This window comes from Sturnus vulgaris, unplaced genomic scaffold, assembly GCF_052056855.1.
Source record: "Sturnus vulgaris isolate bStuVul1 unplaced genomic scaffold, bStuVul1.hap1 Scaffold_160, whole genome shotgun sequence".
Lineage (NCBI taxonomy): Eukaryota > Metazoa > Chordata > Aves > Passeriformes > Sturnidae > Sturnus > Sturnus vulgaris.
Window position 1 is genome coordinate 62,501 of NW_028276077.1, and position 20,000 is coordinate 82,500.

Consider the following 20,000-nt stretch of genomic DNA (forward strand, 5'->3'; position numbering starts at 1 on the left):
GCCGGCCTTTGGACGTGGCGGCCTAATGCTGGGTAGACCTGTTGCCCTCGGCCGGCCTTTGTACCTGACGGCCGAATGCTGGGTAGACCTGTTGCCCTCTGCCGGCCGGCCTAATGCTGGGTAGACCTGTTGCCCTCGGCCGGCCTTTGGATGTGGCGGCCTAATGCTGGGTAGACCTGTTGCCCTCGGCCGGCCTTTGGACGTGGCGGCCTAATGCTGGGTAGACCTGTTGCCCTCGGCCGGCCTTTGGACGTGGCGGCCTAATGCTGGGTAGACCTGTTGCCCTCGGCCGGCCTTTGTACCTGACGGCCGAATGCTGGGTAGACCTGTTGCCCTCGGCCGGCCGGCCTAATGCTGGGTAGACCTGTTGCCCTCGGCCGGCCTTTGGACGTGGCGGCCTAATGCTGGGTAGACCTGTTGCCCTCGGCCGGCCTTTGGACGTGGCGGCCTAATGCTGGGTAGACCTGTTGCCCTCGGCCGGCCTTTGGACGTGGCGGCCGAATGCTGGGTAGACCTGTTGCCCTCGGCCGGCCTTTGTACCTGACGGCCGAATGCTGGGTAGACCTGTTGCCCTCTGCCGGCCGGCCTAATGCTGGGTAGACCTGTTGCCCTCGGCCGGCCTTTGGATGTGGCGGCCTAATGCTGGGTAGACCTGTTGCCCTCGGCCGGCCTTTGGACGTGGCGGCCTAATGCTGGGTAGACCTGTTGCCCTCGGCCGGCCTTTGGACGTGGCGGCCTAATGCTGGGTAGACCTGTTGCCCTCGGCCGGCCTTTGTACCTGACGGCCGAATGCTGGGTAGACCTGTTGCCCTCGGCCGGCCGGCCTAATGCTGGGTAGACCTGTTGCCCTCGGCCGGCCTTTGGACGTGGCGGCCTAATGCTGGGTAGACCTGTTGCCCTCGGCCGGCCTTTGGACGTGGCGGCCTAATGCTGGGTAGACCTGTTGCCCTCGGCCGGCCTTTGGACGTGGCGGCCGAATGCTGGGTAGACCTGTTGCCCTCGGCCGGCCTTTGTACCTGACGGCCGAATGCTGGGTAGACCTGTTGCCCTCGGCCGGCCTTTGGACGTGGCGGCCTAATGCTGGGTAGACCTGTTGCCCTCGGCCGGCCTTTGGACGTGGCGGCCTAATGCTGGGTAGACCTCTTGCCCTCGGCCGGCCTTTGGACGTGGCGGCCTAATGCTGGGTAGACCTGTTGCCCTCGGCCGGCAGTGTTACCGGCCGGCCTAATGCTGGGTAGACCTGTTGCCCTCGGCCGGCCTTTGTACCTGACGGCCGAATGCTGGGTAGACCTGTTGCCCTCTGCCGGCCGGCCTAATGCTGGTTAGACCTGTTGCCCTCGGCCGGCCTTTGGACGTGGCGGCCTAATGCTGGGTAGACCTGTTGCCCTCGGCCGGCAGTGTTACCGGCCGGCCTAATGCTGGGTAGACCTGTTGCCCTCGGCCGGCCTTTGTACCTGACGGCCGAATGCTGGGTAGACCTGTTGCCCTCGGCCGGCCTTTGTACGTGGCAGCCTAATGCTGGGTAGACCTGTTGCCCTCGGCCGGCCTTTGTACCTGACGGCCGAATGCTGGGTAGACCTGTTGCCCTCGGCCGGCCTTTGGACGTGGCGGCCGAATGCTGGGTAGACCTGTTGCCCTCGGCCGGCCTTTGGACGTGGCGGCCGAATGCTGGGTAGACCTGTTGCCCTCGGCCGGCCTTTGGACGTGGCGGCCGAATGCTGGGTAGACCTGTTGCCCTCGGCCGGCCTTTGGACGTGGCGGCCGAATGCTGGGTAGACCTGTTGCCCTCGGCCGGCCTTTGGACGTGGCGGCCGAATGCTGGGTAGACCTGTTGCCCTCGGCCGGCCTTTGGACGTGGCGGCCTAATGCTGGGTAGACCTGTTGCCCTCGGCCGGCCTTTGGACGTGGCGGCCTAATGCTGGGTAGACCTGTTGCCCTCGGCCGGCAGTGTTACCGGCCGGCCTAATGCTGGGTAGACCTGTTGCCCTCGGCCCGCCGTGTTACCGGCCAGCCGAATGCTGGGTAGACCTGTTGCCCTCGGCCGGCAGTGTTACCTGACGGCCGAATGCTGGGTAGACCTGTTGCCCTCTGCCGGCCGTCTTTCCGGCTGGCCTAATGCTGGGTAGACCTGTTGCCCTCGGCCGGCCCTGGTACCGGCCGGCATAATGCTGGGTAGACCTGTTGCCCTCGGCCGGTCTTTGTCTCTGGCCGCCCGCGGCGTGGTAGTCCTGTTACCGTCGGCCGGCCTTGCAGCCCGGCCGCCGCGCGATGGCGCCCCGTCTCTTCCATCGGACGCGCGGCCCCCTTGTCGTCTCTGCAGCGGCGAGCACGCCTTCGGCGGTCGGCCTGCACGTCCGGCATGACCGCGGGCACTGGCAGCCCAGCAGGCAGCCCTGCTCTCGCGTCTTCTTCCCCCCGGCGAAAGGCGGGGCGTGAAGGCGGGCGACTTTCGGTCCCAGCCGTGCCCAGGTGTCCCTGCCGGCTCCGTGCGCCAGCATCCACTGGCGAGCTCCGCCGGCCTCTTCCCCAGCCGCGGCCCCTGTCCGCTCCGCCGTCATGGTGCCGGCACCCCACTTCCCCAAGCGCTCCCCGACAGGAGCAGGCAGCGTTGTCGCGCCCCCTCCCCGTGCTCGAATGGACCGCGGCCCTGCTCCGGGCTTCATTTCTGCAGCGCGCTCGCTCGCTCGCTCGCTCGCGCGCTCCCTCCCTCCCCCCCCCCTCCCCCCTCCCCCCGGCCGCCCACCCGCCGCGCTGCCGCCCTGCCGCAGGCTTGAGCGGCGCCGGGGCGGAGGAGGAAGGAACGCCACCAAAGCAAAAGGCTCCGAGAAAGCTGAACAGAGAGCTTCTTTGACCAGGGACAGACGGCGCCAATCATCCCGCCGCCATCCCTGCTTGTGCACCAGGCTCTCCGCCTGCCGACCTCGGCATCAGCCTCCCGCCGCCGCCGTGTAAACTGCCCGGTGGGACCGTGGGCGGGGGCAGGAAGAGGCTGAAAGTGCTGCCAGGGAGGCTGATGGCGGAGGGCGGGGTCGCCCCCAACCGACAATGGGCAGGGCCCGAGGCAGTCTGAAAGCGCTGCCAGGGAGGCTGATGGCGGAGGGCGGGGTCGCCCCCAACCGACAATGGGCAGGGCACGAGACCGTCTGAAAGCGCTGCCAGGGAGGCTGAGGGCGGGGGGCGGGGCGCCCCCAACCGACAATGGGCAGGGCCCGAGGCAGTCTGAAAGCGCTGCCAGGGAGGCTGAGGGCGGGGGGCGGGGCGCCCCCAGCCGACAATGGGCAGGGGCCCGAGAGAGTCTGAAAGCGCTGCCAGGGAGGCTGACGGCGGGGGGCAGGGCGCCCCCAGCCGACAATGGGCAGGGGCGGGGAAAGTCTGAAAGCGCTGCATGGGAGGTTGATGGCGGAGGGCGGGCTCGCCCCCAGCGTTAATGGGTGGCTGCGGAAGACGGGGCAGGGACAGGGAGAGGGCAGGCGGCTTCGTGCCGGCCCCGGGCGCCTCGACAGCGAGCCCTCACGGCCCCCCAAACCCGCGCCGAGGCCCCAAGAGCTCTGCAGACCTTCCGCGGAAGAACCGGCCCGAAAGCGGCCACCCGCTTGCCGACGGCGGCGCCGGTCGCCTCGATGCAGCCGCCTCCGTGGGGCGGGAAGGGGCAGGGCGAGTTGTGCCAGGGCGCGGCGGCTTTGGGCCGAGTTTCGCTGCACGTACGTGCTTCCCCTGGCTGTGCTGCGGCCCGTGAGGTTCTGTTTTGTGGGGGGGGGGGGGCTCTGTAGGTAGGGTCTCTGGGGGACGGGGGAGGAGGCGTGGGGTAGGGAGGACGCCGTTTGGGGGGGTCAGTGTGTCAGCAGGGCGAGAACCGGGCACAGGCCCTCCGTCAGCTCGGCTGTGGGCCCAAAGGGATCACAAATAAGATTTGGCAAGAGTTTTGTTTTCCGGAAAAGATTTTCTTTCCGAGTAAATAGAAGAGGCAATCATTCAAAAAAGGCAAAGAGGAAATGAAACAAATCAAATCAAATCAAAACAAAACAAAACAAAACAAAACAAAACGAAATAAAATAAAATAATAAAATGAAATGAAAAGAAATGAAATGAAATGATGAAATAAAATGTTGTCGAAAATATGTCTTGGTCTTGAAATCGATTCTGCCGGGCGGGGCAAGGCTGCTGGAGCACTTGGGCTCCGGAGCGTTAAGAGGCTGTGGGGTTTCCCCGGCTCCGAGATGGTACAAGGATGCCTCGTCTACCCGGATCCGCGAAACGTGGCCCGTCCCGCGGCGGCCAGGTCGACGCGGCTCCGGGGCCGGTGGCGTGGGACCGCCGTCGCCGGCGAAGGCGCAGCGGCGGCGGCCGTGGCCGCGACGACCAGGTCTACACGACTCCGGGAAACTTGGCCGGTCCCGCGGCGGCCAGGTCTACTGGGCTCCGGGATGGGCGGCCGCCGTGGCCGCGGCGACCAGGTCTACCCGCCTCCGGGACCGGCGGCGTGGGTCCGCCGTCGAGGGCGAGGGCGCTGCGACGGCCGCGGCGACCGGGTCTACCTAGCTCCGGTGCGACCCGGGCTGCGTGCAGCATGGCGAAGGTAGACCTGTGGTCCGCATCACGGCGTGGGCAGACCTGGTGTCCGCAGCATGGAGCGGGTAGACATGTTGTCCGCCGCATGGAGTGGGTAGACCTGTTGTCCGCGTAATGGAGTAGTTAGACCTGGTGTCCGCAGCTTGGAGTGGGTAGACCTGTTGTCCGCAGCAAGCCGTGGGTAGACCTGTTGTCCGCAGCAAGCCGTGGGTAGACCTGGTGTCCGCAGCATGCCCTGGGTAGACCTGGTGTCCGCAGCTTGGTAGACCTGTTGCCCGTTTCATGGCTGGGTAGACCTGGTGTCCGCAGCAAGCCGTGGGTAGACCTGGTGTCCGCAGCTTGGTAGACCTGTTGCCCGATTCATGGCTGGGTAGACCTGTTGTCCGCAGCATTGAGTTGGTAGACCTGGTGTCCGCAGCATGCCCTGGGTAGACCTGGTGTCCGCAGCTTGGTAGACCTGTTGCCCGTTTCATGGCTGGGTAGACCTGTTGTCCGCAGCATTGAGTTGGTAGACCTGGTGTCCGCAGCATGCCCTGGGTAGACCTGGTGTCCGCAGCTTGGTAGACCTGTTGCCCGTTTCATGGCTGGGTAGACCTGGTGTCCGCAGCAAGCCGTGAGTAGACCTGTTGCCCGTTTCATGGCTGGGTAGACCTGGTGTCCGCAGCATGACCTGGGTAGACCTGGTGTCCGCAGCTTGGTAGACCTGTTGCCCGTTTCATGGCTGGGTAGACCTGGTGTCCGCAGCAAGCCGTGGGTAGACCTGGTGTCCGGAGCTTGGTAGACCTGTTGCCCGATTCATGCCTGGGTAGACCTGTTGTCCGCAGCATTGAGTGGGTAGACCTGGTGTCCGCAGCATGCCCTGGGTAGACCTGGTGTCCGCAGCTTGGTAGACCTGTTGCCCGTTTCATAGCTGGGTAGACATGGTGTCCGCAGCTTGGTAGACCTGTTGCCCGTTTCATGGCTGGGTAGACCTGGTGTCCGCAGCAAGCCGTGAGTAGACCTGTTGCCCGTTTCATGGCTGGGTAGACCTGGTGTCCGCAGCATGCCCTGGGTAGACCTGGTGTCCGCAGCTTGGTAGACCTGTTGCCCGTTTCATGGCTGGGTAGACCTGTTGTCCGCAGCAAGCCGTGAGTAGACCTGTTGCCCGTTTCATGGCTGGGTAGACCTGTTGTCCGCAGCATGCCCTGGGTAGACCTGGTGTCCGCAGCTTGGTAGACCTGTTGCCCGTTTCATGGCTGGGTAGACCTGGTGTCCGCAGCAAGCCGTGGGTAGACCTGCTGCCCGTTTCATGGCTGGGTAGACCTGGTGTCCGCAGCAAGCCGTGGGTAGACCTGGTGTCCGCAGCTTGGTAGACCTGTTGCCCGTTTCATGGCTGGGTAGACCTGTTGTCCGCAGCATTGAGTTGGTAGACCTGGTGTCCGCTACATACCCTGGGTAGACCTGGTGTCCGCAGCTTGGTAGACCTGTTGCCCGTTTCATGGCTGGGTAGACCTGGTGTCCGCAGCATTGAGATGGTAGACCTGTTGCCCGTTTCATGGCTGGGTAGACCTGTTGTCCGCAGCTTGGTAGACCTGTTGCCCGATTCATGGCTGGGTAGACCTGGTGTCCGCAGCAAGCCGTGAGTAGACCTGTTGCCCGTTTCATGGCTGGGTAGACCTGGTGTCCGCAGCATGCCCTGGGTAGACCTGTTGTCCGCAGCTTGGTAGACCTGTTGCCCGTTTCATGGCTGGGTAGACCTGGTGTCCGCAGCAAGCCGTGAGTAGACCTGTTGCCCGTTTCATGGCTGGGTAGACCTGTTGTCCGCAGCATGCCCTGGGTAGACCTGGTGTCCGCAGCTTGGTAGACCTGTTGCCCGTTTCATGGCTGGGTAGACCTGGTGTCCGCAGCAAGCCGTGGGTAGACCTGGTGTCCGCAGCTTGGTAGACCTGTTGCCCGTTTCATGGCTGGGTAGACCTGTTGTCCGCAGCATTGAGTTGGTAGACCTGTTGCCCGTTTCATGGCTGGGTAGACCTGGTGTCCGCAGCTTGGTAGACCTGTTGCCCGTTTCATGGCTGGGTAGACCTGGTGTCCGCAGCAAGCCGTGGGTAGACCTGGTGTCCGGAGCTTGGTAGACCTGTTGCCCGATTCATGCCTGGGTAGACCTGTTGTCCGCAGCAAGCCGTGGGTAGACCTGGTGTCCGCAGCATGCCCTGGGTAGACCTGGTGTCCGCAGCTTGGTAGACCTGTTGCCCGATTCATGCCTGGGTAGACCTGTTGTCCGCAGCATTGAGTGGGTAGACCTGGTGTCCGCAGCATGCCCTGGGTAGACCTGGTGTCCGCAGCTTAGTAGACCTGTTGCCCGTTTCATGGCTGGGTAGACCTGTTGTCCGCAGCAAGCCGTGAGTAGACCTGTTGCCCGATTCATGGCTGGGTAGACCTGGTGTCCGCAGCATGCCCTGGGTAGACCTGGTGTCCGCAGCTTGGTAGACCTGTTGCCCGATTCATGGCTGGGTAGACCTGGTGTCCGCAGCATTGAGTTGGTAGACCTGGTGTCCGCAGCATGCCCTGGGTAGACCTGGTGTCCGCAGCTTGGTAGACCTGTTGCCCGTTTCATGGCTGGGTAGACCTGTTGTCCGCAGCATTGAGTTGGTAGACCTGGTGTCCGCAGCATGCCCTGGGTAGACCTGGTGTCCGCAGCTTGGTAGACCTGTTGCCCGTTTCATGGCTGGGTAGACCTGGTGTCCGCAGCATGCCCTGGGTAGACCTGGTGTCCGCAGCTTGGTAGACCTGTTGCCCGTTTCATGGCTGGGTAGACCTGTTGTCCGCAGCAAGCCGTGGGTAGACCTGGTGTCCGCAGCTTGGTAGACCTGTTGCCCGATTCATGGCTGGGTAGACCTGTTGTCCGCAGCATTGAGTTGGTAGACCTGGTGTCCGCAGCATGCCCTGGGTAGACCTGGTGTCCGCAGCTTGGTAGACCTGTTGCCCGTTTCATGGCTGGGTAGACCTGGTGTCCGCAGCAAGCCGTGAGTAGACCTGTTGCCCGATTCATGGCTGGGTAGACCTGGTGTCCGCAGCATGCCCTGGGTAGACCTGGTGTCCGCAGCTTGGTAGACCTGTTGCCCGATTCATGGCTGGGTAGACCTGGTGTCCGCAGCATTGAGTTGGTAGACCTGGTGTCCGCAGCATGCCCTGGGTAGACCTGGTGTCCGCAGCTTGGTAGACCTGTTGCCCGTTTCATGGCTGGGTAGACCTGTTGTCCGCAGCATTGAGTTGGTAGACCTGGTGTCCGCAGCATGCCCTGGGTAGACCTGGTGTCCGCAGCTTGGTAGACCTGTTGCCCGTTTCATGGCTGGGTAGACCTGGTGTCCGCAGCATGCCCTGGGTAGACCTGGTGTCCGCAGCTTGGTAGACCTGTTGCCCGTTTCATGGCTGGGTAGACCTGGTGTCCGCAGCAAGCCGTGGGTAGACCTGGTGTCCGCAGCTTGGTAGACCTGTTGCCCGATTCATGGCTGGGTAGACCTGTTGTCCGCAGCATTGAGTTGGTAGACCTGGTGTCCGCAGCATGCCCTGGGTAGACCTGGTGTCCGCAGCTTGGTAGACCTGTTGCCCGTTTCATAGCTGGGTAGACCTGGTGTCCGCAGCTTGGTAGACCTGTTGCCCGTTTCATGGCTGGGTAGACCTGGTGTCCGCAGCAAGCCGTGAGTAGACCTGTTGCCCGTTTCATGGCTGGGTAGACCTGGTGTCCGCAGCATGCCCTGGGTAGACCTGGTGTCCGCAGCTTGGTAGACCTGTTGCCCGTTTCATGGCTGGGTAGACCTGGTGTCCGCAGCAAGCCGTGAGTAGACCTGTTGCCCGTTTCATGGCTGGGTAGACCTGTTGTCCGCAGCATGCCCTGGGTAGACCTGGTGTCCGCAGCTTGGTAGACCTGTTGCCCGTTTCATGGCTGGGTAGACCTGGTGTCCGCAGCAAGCCGTGGGTAGACCTGCTGCCCGTTTCATGGCTGGGTAGACCTGGTGTCCGCAGCAAGCCGTGGGTAGACCTGGTGTCCGCAGCTTGGTAGACCTGTTGCCCGTTTCATGGCTGGGTAGACCTGTTGTCCGCAGCATTGAGTTGGTAGACCTGGTGTCCGCTACATACCCTGGGTAGACCTGGTGTCCGCAGCTTGGTAGACCTGTTGCCCGTTTCATGGCTGGGTAGACCTGGTGTCCGCAGCATTGAGATGGTAGACCTGTTGCCCGTTTCATGGCTGGGTAGACCTGTTGTCCGCAGCTTGGTAGACCTGTTGCCCGATTCATGGCTGGGTAGACCTGGTGTCCGCAGCAAGCCGTGAGTAGACCTGTTGCCCGTTTCATGGCTGGGTAGACCTGGTGTCCGCAGCATGCCCTGGGTAGACCTGTTGTCCGCAGCTTGGTAGACCTGTTGCCCGTTTCATGGCTGGGTAGACCTGTTGTCCGCAGCAAGCCGTGAGTAGACCTGTTGCCCGTTTCATGGCTGGGTAGACCTGTTGTCCGCAGCATGCCCTGGGTAGACCTGGTGTCCGCAGCTTGGTAGACCTGTTGCCCGTTTCATGGCTGGGTAGACCTGGTGTCCGCAGCAAGCCGTGGGTAGACCTGGTGTCCGCAGCTTGGTAGACCTGTTGCCCGTTTCATGGCTGGGTAGACCTGTTGTCCGCAGCATTGAGTGGGTAGACCTGTTGCCCGTTTCATGGCTGGGTAGACCTGGTGTCCGCAGCTTGGTAGACCTGTTGCCCGTTTCATGGCTGGGTAGACCTGGTGTCCGCAGCAAGCCGTGGGTAGACCTGGTGTCCGGAGCTTGGTAGACCTGTTGCCCGATTCATGGCTGGGTAGACCTGTTGTCCGCAGCAAGCCGTGGGTAGACCTGGTGTCCGCAGCATGCCCTGGGTAGACCTGGTGTCCGCAGCTTGGTAGACCTGTTGCCCGATTCATGCCTGGGTAGACCTGTTGTCCGCAGCAAGCCGTGGGTAGACCTGGTGTCCGCAGCATGCCCTGGGTAGACCTGGTGTCCGCAGCTTGGTAGACCTGTTGCCCGTTTCATGGCTGGGTAGACCTGTTGTCCGCAGCAAGCCGTGAGTAGACCTGTTGCCCGTTTCATGGCTGGGTAGACCTGGTGTCCGCAGCATGCCCTGGGTAGACCTGGTGTCCGCAGCTTGGTAGACCTGTTGCCCGTTTCATGGCTGGGTAGACCTGGTGTCCGCAGCAAGCCGTGGGTAGACCTGGTGTCCGCAGCTTGGTAGACCTGTTGCCCGATTCATGGCTGGGTAGACCTGTTGTCCGCAGCATTGAGTTGGTAGACCTGGTGTCCGCAGCATGCCCTGGGTAGACCTGGTGTCCGCAGCTTGGTAGACCTGTTGCCCGTTTCATGGCTGGGTAGACGTGGTGTCCGCAGCAAGCCGTGAGTAGACCTGTTGCCCGTTTCATGGCTGGGTAGACCTGTTGTCCGCAGCATGCCCTGGGTAGACCTGGTGTCCGCAGCTTGGTAGACCTGTTGCCCGTTTCATGGCTGGGTAGACTTGTTGTCCGCAGCAAGCCGTGGGTAGACCTGGTGTCCGCAGCATGCCCTGGGTAGACCTGGTGTCCGCAGCTTGGTAGACCTGTTGCCCGTTTCATGGCTGGGTAGACCTGGTGTCCGCAGCAAGCCGTGGGTAGACCTGGTGTCCGCAGCATGCCCTGGGTAGACCTGGTGTCCGCAGCTTGGTAGACCTGTTGCCCGTTTCATGGCTGGGTAGACCTGGTGTCCGCAGCAAGCCGTGAGTAGACCTGTTGCCCGTTTCATGGCTGGGTAGACCTGGTGTCCGCAGCATGCCCTGGGTAGACCTGGTGTCCGCAGCTTGGTAGACCTGTTGCCCGTTTCATGGCTGGGTAGACCTGGTGTCCGCAGCAAGCCGTGAGTAGACCTGTTGCCCGTTTCATGGCTGGGTAGACCTGGTGTCCGCAGCAAGCCGTGAGTAGACCTGGTGTCCGCAGCTTGGTAGACCTGTTGCCCGTTTCATGGCTGGGTAGACCTGGTGTCCGCAGCAAGCCGTGAGTAGACCTGTTGCCCGTTTCATGGCTGGGTAGACCTGGTGTCCGCAGCATGCCCTGGGTAGACCTGGTGTCCGCAGCTTGGTAGACCTGTTGCCCGTTTCATGGCTGGGTAGACCTGGTGTCCGCAGCAAGCCGTGAGTAGACCTGTTGCCCGTTTCATGGCTGGGTAGACCTGGTGTCCGCAGCATGCCCTGGGTAGACCTGGTGTCCGCAGCTTGGTAGACCTGTTGCCCGTTTCATGGCTGGGTAGACCTGGTGTCCGCAGCATGCCCTGGGTAGACCTGGTGTCCGCAGCTTGGTAGACCTGTTGCCCGATTCATGCCTGGGTAGACCTGTTGTCCGCAGCATGCCCTGGGTAGACCTGGTGTCCGCAGCATGCCCTGGGTAGACCTGGTGTCCGCAGCTTGGTAGACCTGTTGCCCGTTTCATGGCTGGGTAGACCTGGTGTCCGCAGCAAGCCGTGAGTAGACCTGTTGCCCGTTTCATGGCTGGGTAGACCTGGTGTCCGCAGCATGCCCTGGGTAGACCTGGTGTCCGCAGCTTGGTAGACCTGTTGCCCGTTTCATGGCTGGGTAGACCTGGTGTCCGCAGCAAGCCGTGAGTAGACCTGTTGCCCGTTTCATGGCTGGGTAGACCTGGTGTCCGCAGCATGCCCTGGGTAGACCTGGTGTCCGCAGCTTGGTAGACCTGTTGCCCGTTTCATGGCTGGGTAGACCTGGTGTCCGCAGCAAGCCGTGGGTAGACCTGGTGTCCGGAGCTTGGTAGACCTGTTGCCCGATTCATGCCTGGGTAGACCTGTTGTCCGCAGCATGCCCTGGGTAGACCTGGTGTCCGCAGCATGCCCTGGGTAGACCTGGTGTCCGCAGCTTGGTAGACCTGTTGCCCGTTTCATGGCTGGGTAGACCTGGTGTCCGCAGCATGCCCTGGGTAGACCTGGTGTCCGCAGCTTGGTAGACCTGTTGCCCGTTTCATGGCTGGGTAGACCTGGTGTCCGCAGCAAGCCGTGGGTAGACCTGGTGTCCGGAGCTTGGTAGACCTGTTGCCCGATTCATGCCTGGGTAGACCTGTTGTCCGCAGCATTGAGTGGGTAGACCTGGTGTCCGCAGCATGCCCTGGGTAGACCTGGTGTCCGCAGCTTGGTAGACCTGTTGCCCGTTTCATGGCTTGGTAGACCTGTTGTCCGCAGCAAGCCGTGAGTAGACCTGTTGCCCGTTTCATGGCTGGGTAGACCTGTTGTCCGCAGCATGCCCTGGGTAGACCTGGTGTCCGCAGCTTGGTAGACCTGTTGCCCGTTTCATGGCTGGGTAGACCTGTTGTCCGCAGCAAGCCGTGGGTAGACCTGGTGTCCGCAGCATGCCCTGGGTAGACCTGGTGTCCGCAGCTTGGTAGACCTGTTGCCCGTTTCATGGCTGGGTAGACCTGGTGTCCGCAGCAAGCCGTGGGTAGACCTGGTGTCCGCAGCATGCCCTGGGTAGACCTGGTGTCCGCAGCTTGGTAGACCTGTTGCCCGTTTCATGGCTGGGTAGACCTGGTGTCCGCAGCAAGCCGTGAGTAGACCTGTTGCCCGTTTCATGGCTGGGTAGACCTGTTGTCCGCAGCATGCCCTGGGTAGACCTGTTGTCCGCAGCTTGGTAGACCTGTTGCCCGTTTCATGGCTGGGTAGACCTGGTGTCCGCAGCAAGCCGTGAGTAGACCTGTTGCCCGTTTCATGGCTGGGTAGACCTGGTGTCCGCAGCAAGCCGTGAGTAGACCTGGTGTCCGCAGCTTGGTAGACCTGTTGCCCGTTTCATGGCTGGGTAGACCTGGTGTCCGCAGCAAGACGTGAGTAGACCTGTTGCCCGTTTCATGGCTGGGTAGACCTGGTGTCCGCAGCATGCCCTGGGTAGACCTGGTGTCCGCAGCTTGGTAGACCTGTTGCCCGTTTCATGGCTGGGTAGACCTGGTGTCCGCAGCAAGCCGTGAGTAGACCTGTTGCCCGTTTCATGGCTGGGTAGACCTGGTGTCCGCAGCATGCCCTGGGTAGACCTGTTGTCCGCAGCTTGGTAGACCTGTTGCCCGTTTCATGGCTGGGTAGACCTGGTGTCCGCAGCATGCCCTGGGTAGACCTGGTGTCCGCAGCTTGGTAGACCTGTTGCCCGATTCATGCCTGGGTAGACCTGTTGTCCGCAGCATGCCCTGGGTAGACCTGGTGTCCGCAGCATGCCCTGGGTAGACCTGGTGTCCGCAGCTTGGTAGACCTGTTGCCCGTTTCATGGCTGGGTAGACCTGGTGTCCGCAGCAAGCCGTGAGTAGACCTGTTGCCCGTTTCATGGCTGGGTAGACCTGTTGTCCGCAGCATGCCCTGGGTAGACCTGGTGTCCGCAGCTTGGTAGACCTGTTGCCCGTTTCATGGCTGGGTAGACCTGGTGTCCGCAGCAAGCCGTGAGTAGACCTGTTGCCCGTTTCATGGCTGGGTAGACCTGGTGTCCGCAGCATGCCCTGGGTAGACCTGGTGTCCGCAGCTTGGTAGACCTGTTGCCCGTTTCATGGCTGGGTAGACCTGGTGTCCGCAGCAAGCCGTGGGTAGACCTGGTGTCCGGAGCTTGGTAGACCTGTTGCCCGATTCATGCCTGGGTAGACCTGTTGTCCGCAGCATGCCCTGGGTAGACCTGGTGTCCGCAGCATGCCCTGGGTAGACCTGGTGTCCGCAGCTTGGTAGACCTGTTGCCCGTTTCATGGCTGGGTAGACCTGGTGTCCGCAGCAAGCCGTGAGTAGACCTGTTGCCCGTTTCATGGCTGGGTAGACCTGGTGTCCGCAGCATGCCCTGGGTAGACCTGGTGTCCGCAGCTTGGTAGACCTGTTGCCCGTTTCATGGCTGGGTAGACCTGGTGTCCGCAGCAAGCCGTGAGTAGACCTGTTGCCCGTTTCATGGCTGGGTAGACCTGGTGTCCGCAGCATGCCCTGGGTAGACCTGGTGTCCGCAGCTTGGTAGACCTGTTGCCCGTTTCATGGCTGGGTAGACCTGGTGTCCGCAGCAAGCCGTGGGTAGACCTGGTGTCCGGAGCTTGGTAGACCTGTTGCCCGATTCATGCCTGGGTAGACCTGTTGTCCGCAGCATTGAGTGGGTAGACCTGGTGTCCGCAGCATGCCCTGGGTAGACCTGGTGTCCGCAGCTTGGTAGACCTGTTGCCCGTTTCATGGCTGGGTAGACCTGGTGTCCGCAGCAAGCCGTGAGTAGACCTGTTGCCCGTTTCATGGCTGGGTAGACCTGGTGTCCGCAGCATGCCCTGGGTAGACCTGGTGTCCGCAGCTTGGTAGACCTGTTGCCCGTTTCATGGCTGGGTAGACCTGGTGTCCGCAGCAAGCCGTGGGTAGACCTGGTGTCCGGAGCTTGGTAGACCTGTTGCCCGATTCATGCCTGGGTAGACCTGTTGTCCGCAGCATTGAGTGGGTAGACCTGGTGTCCGCAGCATGCCCTGGGTAGACCTGGTGTCCGCAGCTTGGTAGACCTGTTGCCCGTTTCATGGCTGGGTAGACCTGGTGTCCGCAGCAAGCCGTGAGTAGACCTGTTGCCCGTTTCATGGCTGGGTAGACCTGGTGTCCGCAGCATGCCCTGGGTAGACCTGGTGTCCGCAGCTTGGTAGACCTGTTGCCCGTTTCATGGCTGGGTAGACCTGTTGTCCGCAGCAAGCCGTGGGTAGACCTGGTGTCCGGAGCTTGGTAGACCTGTTGCCCGATTCATGCCTGGGTAGACCTGTTGTCCGCAGCATTGAGTGGGTAGACCTGGTGTCCGCAGCATGCCCTGGGTAGACCTGTTGTCCGCAGCTTGGTAGACCTGTTGCCCGTTTCATGGCTGGGTAGACCTGTTGTCCGCAGCAAGCCGTGAGTAGACCTGTTGCCCGTTTCATGACTGGGTAGACCTGGTGTCCGCAGCATGCCCTGGGTAGACCTGGTGTCCGCAGCTTGGTAGACCTGTTGCCCGTTTCATGGCTGGGTAGACCTGGTGTCCGCAGCAAGCCGTGAGTAGACCTGTTGCCCGTTTCATGGCTGGGTAGACCTGGTGTCCGCAGCATGCCCTGGGTAGACCTGGTGTCCGCAGCTTGGTAGACCTGTTGCCCGTTTCATGGCTGGGTAGACCTGTTGTCCGCAGCAAGCCGTGGGTAGACCTGGTGTCCGCAGCTTGGTAGACCTGTTGCCCGATTCATGCCTGGGTAGACCTGTTGTCCGCAGCAAGCCGTGGGTAGACCTGGTGTCCGCAGCTTGGTAGACCTGTTGCCCGTTTCATGGCTGGGTAGACCTGGTGTCCGCAGCATTGAGTTGGTAGACCTGGTGTCCGCAGCAAGCCGTGGGTAGACCTGGTGTCCGCAGCTTGGTAGACCTGTTGCCCGTTTCATGGCTGGGTAGACCTGTTGTCCGCAGCATTGAGTTGGTAGACCTGTTGCCCGTTTCATGGCTGGGTAGACCTGGTGTCCGCAGCTTGGTAGACCTGTTGCCCGTTTCATGGCTGGGTAGACCTGGTGTCCGCAGCAAGCCGTGAGTAGACCTGGTGCCCGTTTCATGGCTGGGTAGACCTGGTGTCCGCAGCAAGCCGTGGGTAGACCTGGTGTCCGCAGCTTGGTAGACCTGTTGCCCGATTCATGGCTGGGTAGACCTGTTGTCCGCAGCAAGCCGTGGGTAGACCTGGTGTCCGCAGCATGCCCTGGGTAGACCTGGTGTCCGCAGCTTGGTAGACCTGTTGCCCGTTTCATGGCTGGGTAGACCTGGTGTCCGCAGCAAGCCGTGGGTAGACCTGGTGTCCGCAGCTTGGTAGACCTGTTGCCCGTTTCATGGCTGGGTAGACCTGTTGTCCGCAGCATTGAGTTGGTAGACCTGGTGTCCGCAGCAAGCCGTGGGTAGACCTGGTGTCCGCAGCATGCCCTGGGTAGACCTGGTGTCCGCAGCTTGGTAGACCTGTTGCCCGTTTCATGCCTGGGTAGACCTGTTGTCCGCAGCAAGCCGTGGGTAGACCTGGTGTCCGCAGCATGCCCTGGGTAGACCTGGTGTCCGCAGCTTGGTAGACCTGTTGCCCGTTTCATGGCTGGGTAGACCTGTTGTCCGCTGCAAGCCGTGAGTAGACCTGTTGCCCGTTTCATGGCTGGGTAGACCTGGTGTCCGCAGCATGCCCTGGGTAGACCTGGTGTCCGCAGCTGGGTAGACCTGTTGCCCGTTTCATGGCTGGGTAGACCTGGTGTCCGCAGCAAGCCGTGGGTAGACCTGGTGTCCGCAGCATGCCCTGGGTAGACCTGGTGTCCGCAGCTTGGTAGACCTGTTGCCCGTTTCATGGCTGGGTAGACCTGGTGTCCGCAGCAAGCCGTGAGTAGACCTGTTGCCCGTTTCATGGCTGGGTAGACCTGGTGTCCGCAGCATGCCCTGGGTAGACCTGGTGTCCGCAGCTTGGTAGACCTGTTGCCCGTTTCATGGCTGGGTAGACCTGGTGTCCGCAGCAAGCCGTGGGTAGACCTGGTGTCCGGAGCTTGGTAGACCTGTTGCCCGATTCATGCCTGGGTAGACCTGTTGTCCGCAGCATGCCCTGGGTAGACCTGGTGTCCGCAGCATGCCCTGGGTAGACCTGGTGTCCGCAGCTTGGTAGACCTGTTGCCCGTTTCATGGCTGGGTAGACCTGGTGTCCGCAGCAAGCCGTGAGTAGACCTGTTGCCCGTTTCATGGCTGGGTAGACCTGGTGTCCGCAGCATGCCCTGGGTAGACCTGGTGTCCGCAGCTTGGTAGACCTGTTGCCCGTTTCATGGCTGGGTAGACCTGGTGTCCGCAGCAAGCCGTGAGTAGACCTGTTGCCCGTTTCATGGCTGGGTAGACCTGGTGTCCGCAGCATGCCCTGGGTAGACCTGGTGTCCGCAGCTTGGTAGACCTGTTGCCCGTTTCATGGCTGGGTAGACCTGGTGTCCGCAGCAAGCCGTGGGTAGACCTGGTGTCCGGAGCTTGGTAGACCTGTTGCCCGATTCATGCCTGGGTAGACCTGTTGTCCGCAGCATTGAGTGGGTAGACCTGGTGTCCGCAGCATGCCCTGGGTAGACCTGGTGTCCGCAGCTTGGTAGACCTGTTGCCCGTTTCATGGCTGGGTAGACCTGGTGTCCGCAGCAAGCCGTGAGTAGACCTGTTGCCCGTTTCATGGCTGGGTAGACCTGTTGTCCGCAGCATGCCCTGGGTAGACCTGGTGTCCGCAGCAAGCCGTGGGTAGACCTGGTGTCCGCAGCATGCCCTGGGTAGACCTGGTGTCCGCAGCTTGGTAGACCTGTTGCCCGTTTCATGGCTGGGTAGACCTGGTGTCCGCAGCAAGCCGTGGGTAGACCTGGTGTCCGCAGCAAGCCGTGGGTAGACCTGGTGTCCGCAGCATGCCCTGGGTAGACCTGGTGTCCGCAGCTTGGTAGACCTGTTGCCCGTTTCATGGCTGGGTAGACCTGTTGTCCGCAGCAAGCCGTGGGTAGACCTGGTGTCCGCAGCATGCCCTGGGTAGACCTGGTGTCCGCAGCTTGGTAGACCTGTTGCCCTTTTCATGCCCTGGGTAGACCTGGTGTCCGCAGCTGGGTAGACCTGTTGTCCGCAGCAAGCCGTGGGTAGACCTGGTGTCCGCAGCATGCCCTGGGTAGACCTGGTGTCCGCAGCTTGGTAGACCTGTTGCCCGTTTCATGGCTGGGTAGACCTGTTGTCCGCAGCAAGCCGTCGGTAGACCTGTTGCCCGTTTCATGGCTGGTAGACCTGTTGTCCGCTGCCGGCCTGGAAGTACTCCAAGGGGTCGCTGTTTCTCGCTGCCTCCGGCTATGTCATCGTAGAAGGCGGCGTGCGCCACTGCGCCCCCTCGGTCACGTACATCGGTTCTCTTTCCGGCCTCCGCCGCTTCGGGCCCATCTGTCCGTATTATGGGAACGAGGTGACGGGCCGTATCCCCACAGGCTGTTGCCGTGCCTGTGTCCGTGGCGGAGAAGGGCGGACGCGCGTGCGGTCGCCAGGGCCAGAAGAACACCGCCGATGTCGGGGCGAGTCGCGTGGCTTCGTCCGGCTTCCCGTCTTACCCAGTTCGACTGGGACAGGTTAGCCCAGAGAGAGAGACCGATGCGATCCGAGAGCCGCTCCCCGGCCCAGGCGAGGCTGCGTGCTCAGTCGGGGGAGAAGCGAGAAAGCCCCCAGAGAGACCGATGCGATCCGAGAGCCGCTCCCCGGCCCAGGCCGAGGCTGCGTGTTCAGTCCGGGGGAGAAGCGAGAAAGCCCCCAGAGAGAGCGATGCGATCCGAGAGCCACCGCGCTCCCCCGGCCCAGGCGAGGCTGCGTTGTTCCAGGCGGGGGAGAAGCGAGAAAAAGGCCCAGAGAGAGGGCGAGAAAGCCGCGAGTGTGTCCCGCTCCGGCCCGGCTGCTGCCGGTTTCGTGACAACGGGGAGCCGGGCGCCCGCTCGCTCCCCCGGGGATGGTGGCGGGCGAGGCGGCGGCGCCTCGCCCCTTTTCTGCCCGGCCTTAAGCCGGGGCCCCGCCCGCTCGCCGGGTGCGGCATTTCTTCGGCTGTCGGTCCCGGTGCACGCTGGTGGCCGGCAGCCGGGGCTGGATTTCTGTGGGGCCGGCCCGGGGTTGTGTTGAGCCTGCCCGGGCTTTCCCTGGCCCCCCTCCCCGAGAGCCCCCCGGGCGTGGCTCGCTTGGCCGAGGTTGGCTGCGCCTCGTTTCCCGCTCCCGACCTGTGTTGCCAGAGTTGTGTCCGTATCGAAAGGGCAGCGGGGGACATGCAGTGGGGCGTGTGGCCTCGCCTCTCGGCTTCGCTTGCTTGCCTGCGAAGGGGGGCTCGGTGACGGGAGTGTCCGGCCCTGCCGTGTGTTGTTGAAGTCGTCCCCCTTCCTCGGCCCTAAGCCGGGGACCCGCGTGTAGCGGGCAGAATTTTTCCGGGGCGGCGGTCGGCCGCGGTGGCCGGCCGTGTCCCCCCCCCCAGGACGGACCCCGCAACCCAACAGAGAGCGAGCGAGCGAGTGAGCCCCCGAGAGTGTGTCGTGGGCGGGGCGGCGGCGCCTCGCCCTTTCTCGGTATCGGCCGGGCGCGATCGAGGCACCGTGCCGGGGCGGCCCGTGGTGTCTGGCCTGCCCCGGCTGCCGTGGTTGCCGTTGCCGGCGGGGGCTGGGTTTTGCGAGCGGCTCCGTTCTTTTTTATTAAAGCGTGCCGGTGTGCGGGGCAGTGTGGGGGTGCCCGCCCGGCCTCCGTTCTTTTTCTCTCGCGGCCCTAAGCCGCGGCACCGAGAAGCGCGCGCTGACGAAGGGTCACGGGCCGCCACCGAAGCGAAAGCGAAAGGCGAGAGAGAAGGGCTGGCTGTGTTGGCGAGTGAGAAAAGAGACCGTATGTCCGGTGGTTGGAGGGGTTTTACGGGAGGAGTTGAGAGGCGCGTTCTCGCCCCCACCCCTGGCTCGTGACCCCCGTGGCTAGCACGGGTCGTGCGACGCATGGCGTGCTTTTTTTTTTAGTTTTTTTTTTGGTGCGGTGGCTTGCCCTTCCCCCCGGCTTTTTTTCCGGGTGGGAAGCCGATCGCTGCGAGGCGGGCGAAAGCCGGTGGCCCGCGGCGTGGTCGGTGGCAGCTGCTCCGTTTTCCGTTGTCTTGCGGCCCGCGGGCGGGTGGCGGCACCCCCCGCTCTCTTCCTCTGCTGCGTGATCGATCCCGAAGGTTGCAAGCGGCCCGCCGGCGTCGGGGGCCTAGGGAGCGTCGGGGAGGCTCGGCGGCGCCAAGGGAGGGCCTCTCGGGGACGTGTCCCGCTCGCACGCATGTTGGAGCCCTGCTCCGTTGCCGTTGTCCCAGGAACCCGCGGCCGCGGGGGCTCCCCGTTGCCCCGCGGCTGCTTTTCTTTCTGTCCCCGTCCGATCGATGAGGCTTTTCGGGTCGCGTCGGAAAGGGCCCCCGGCGGGCCGGCTCCTCCGGGCGAAGTCTCGGTGGTGTCCGGTCCCTCGAGCAGGGCGGTCTCCTGTCCAATTCGCTTCCCGTCGCAGGCGAGGTGTCGCTCCTTCCGCTTGCCGGGGAAGGAACATCTTTACCGTCCCAGGCTGTGTGATGGCCGCGTGGCCCCGTGAGCACTCAAGGTGTCCTTAAAACCACGCGAGGTGCCGGCGCTGGCCCTGGTCCGAGTTTAGCGTCCCGTGGGTGCCGGCCGCGAGCAGCACCGGGCGGCGGTGCGGCTCGAGCTTGAGCCGAGAGAAAACGAAACCAAACCCCCCCCCCCCCTCGAGTGCGAGAGAGAGTGAGAGGGCTGACGAGAACCGATGGCGGGGCCGGGGGAGCACGGACGGGGGAAAAGAGCCCGTTCCGCGCGCGCACCGCGCACGGCGCTCCTTTGTCGTGCCGCCGCCTGCTGCAGAGCGAGCCGCCCCGGCCTCGGGGCCTCGGTGTTGTCCGGGCCGCGCCCGCCTTGTCG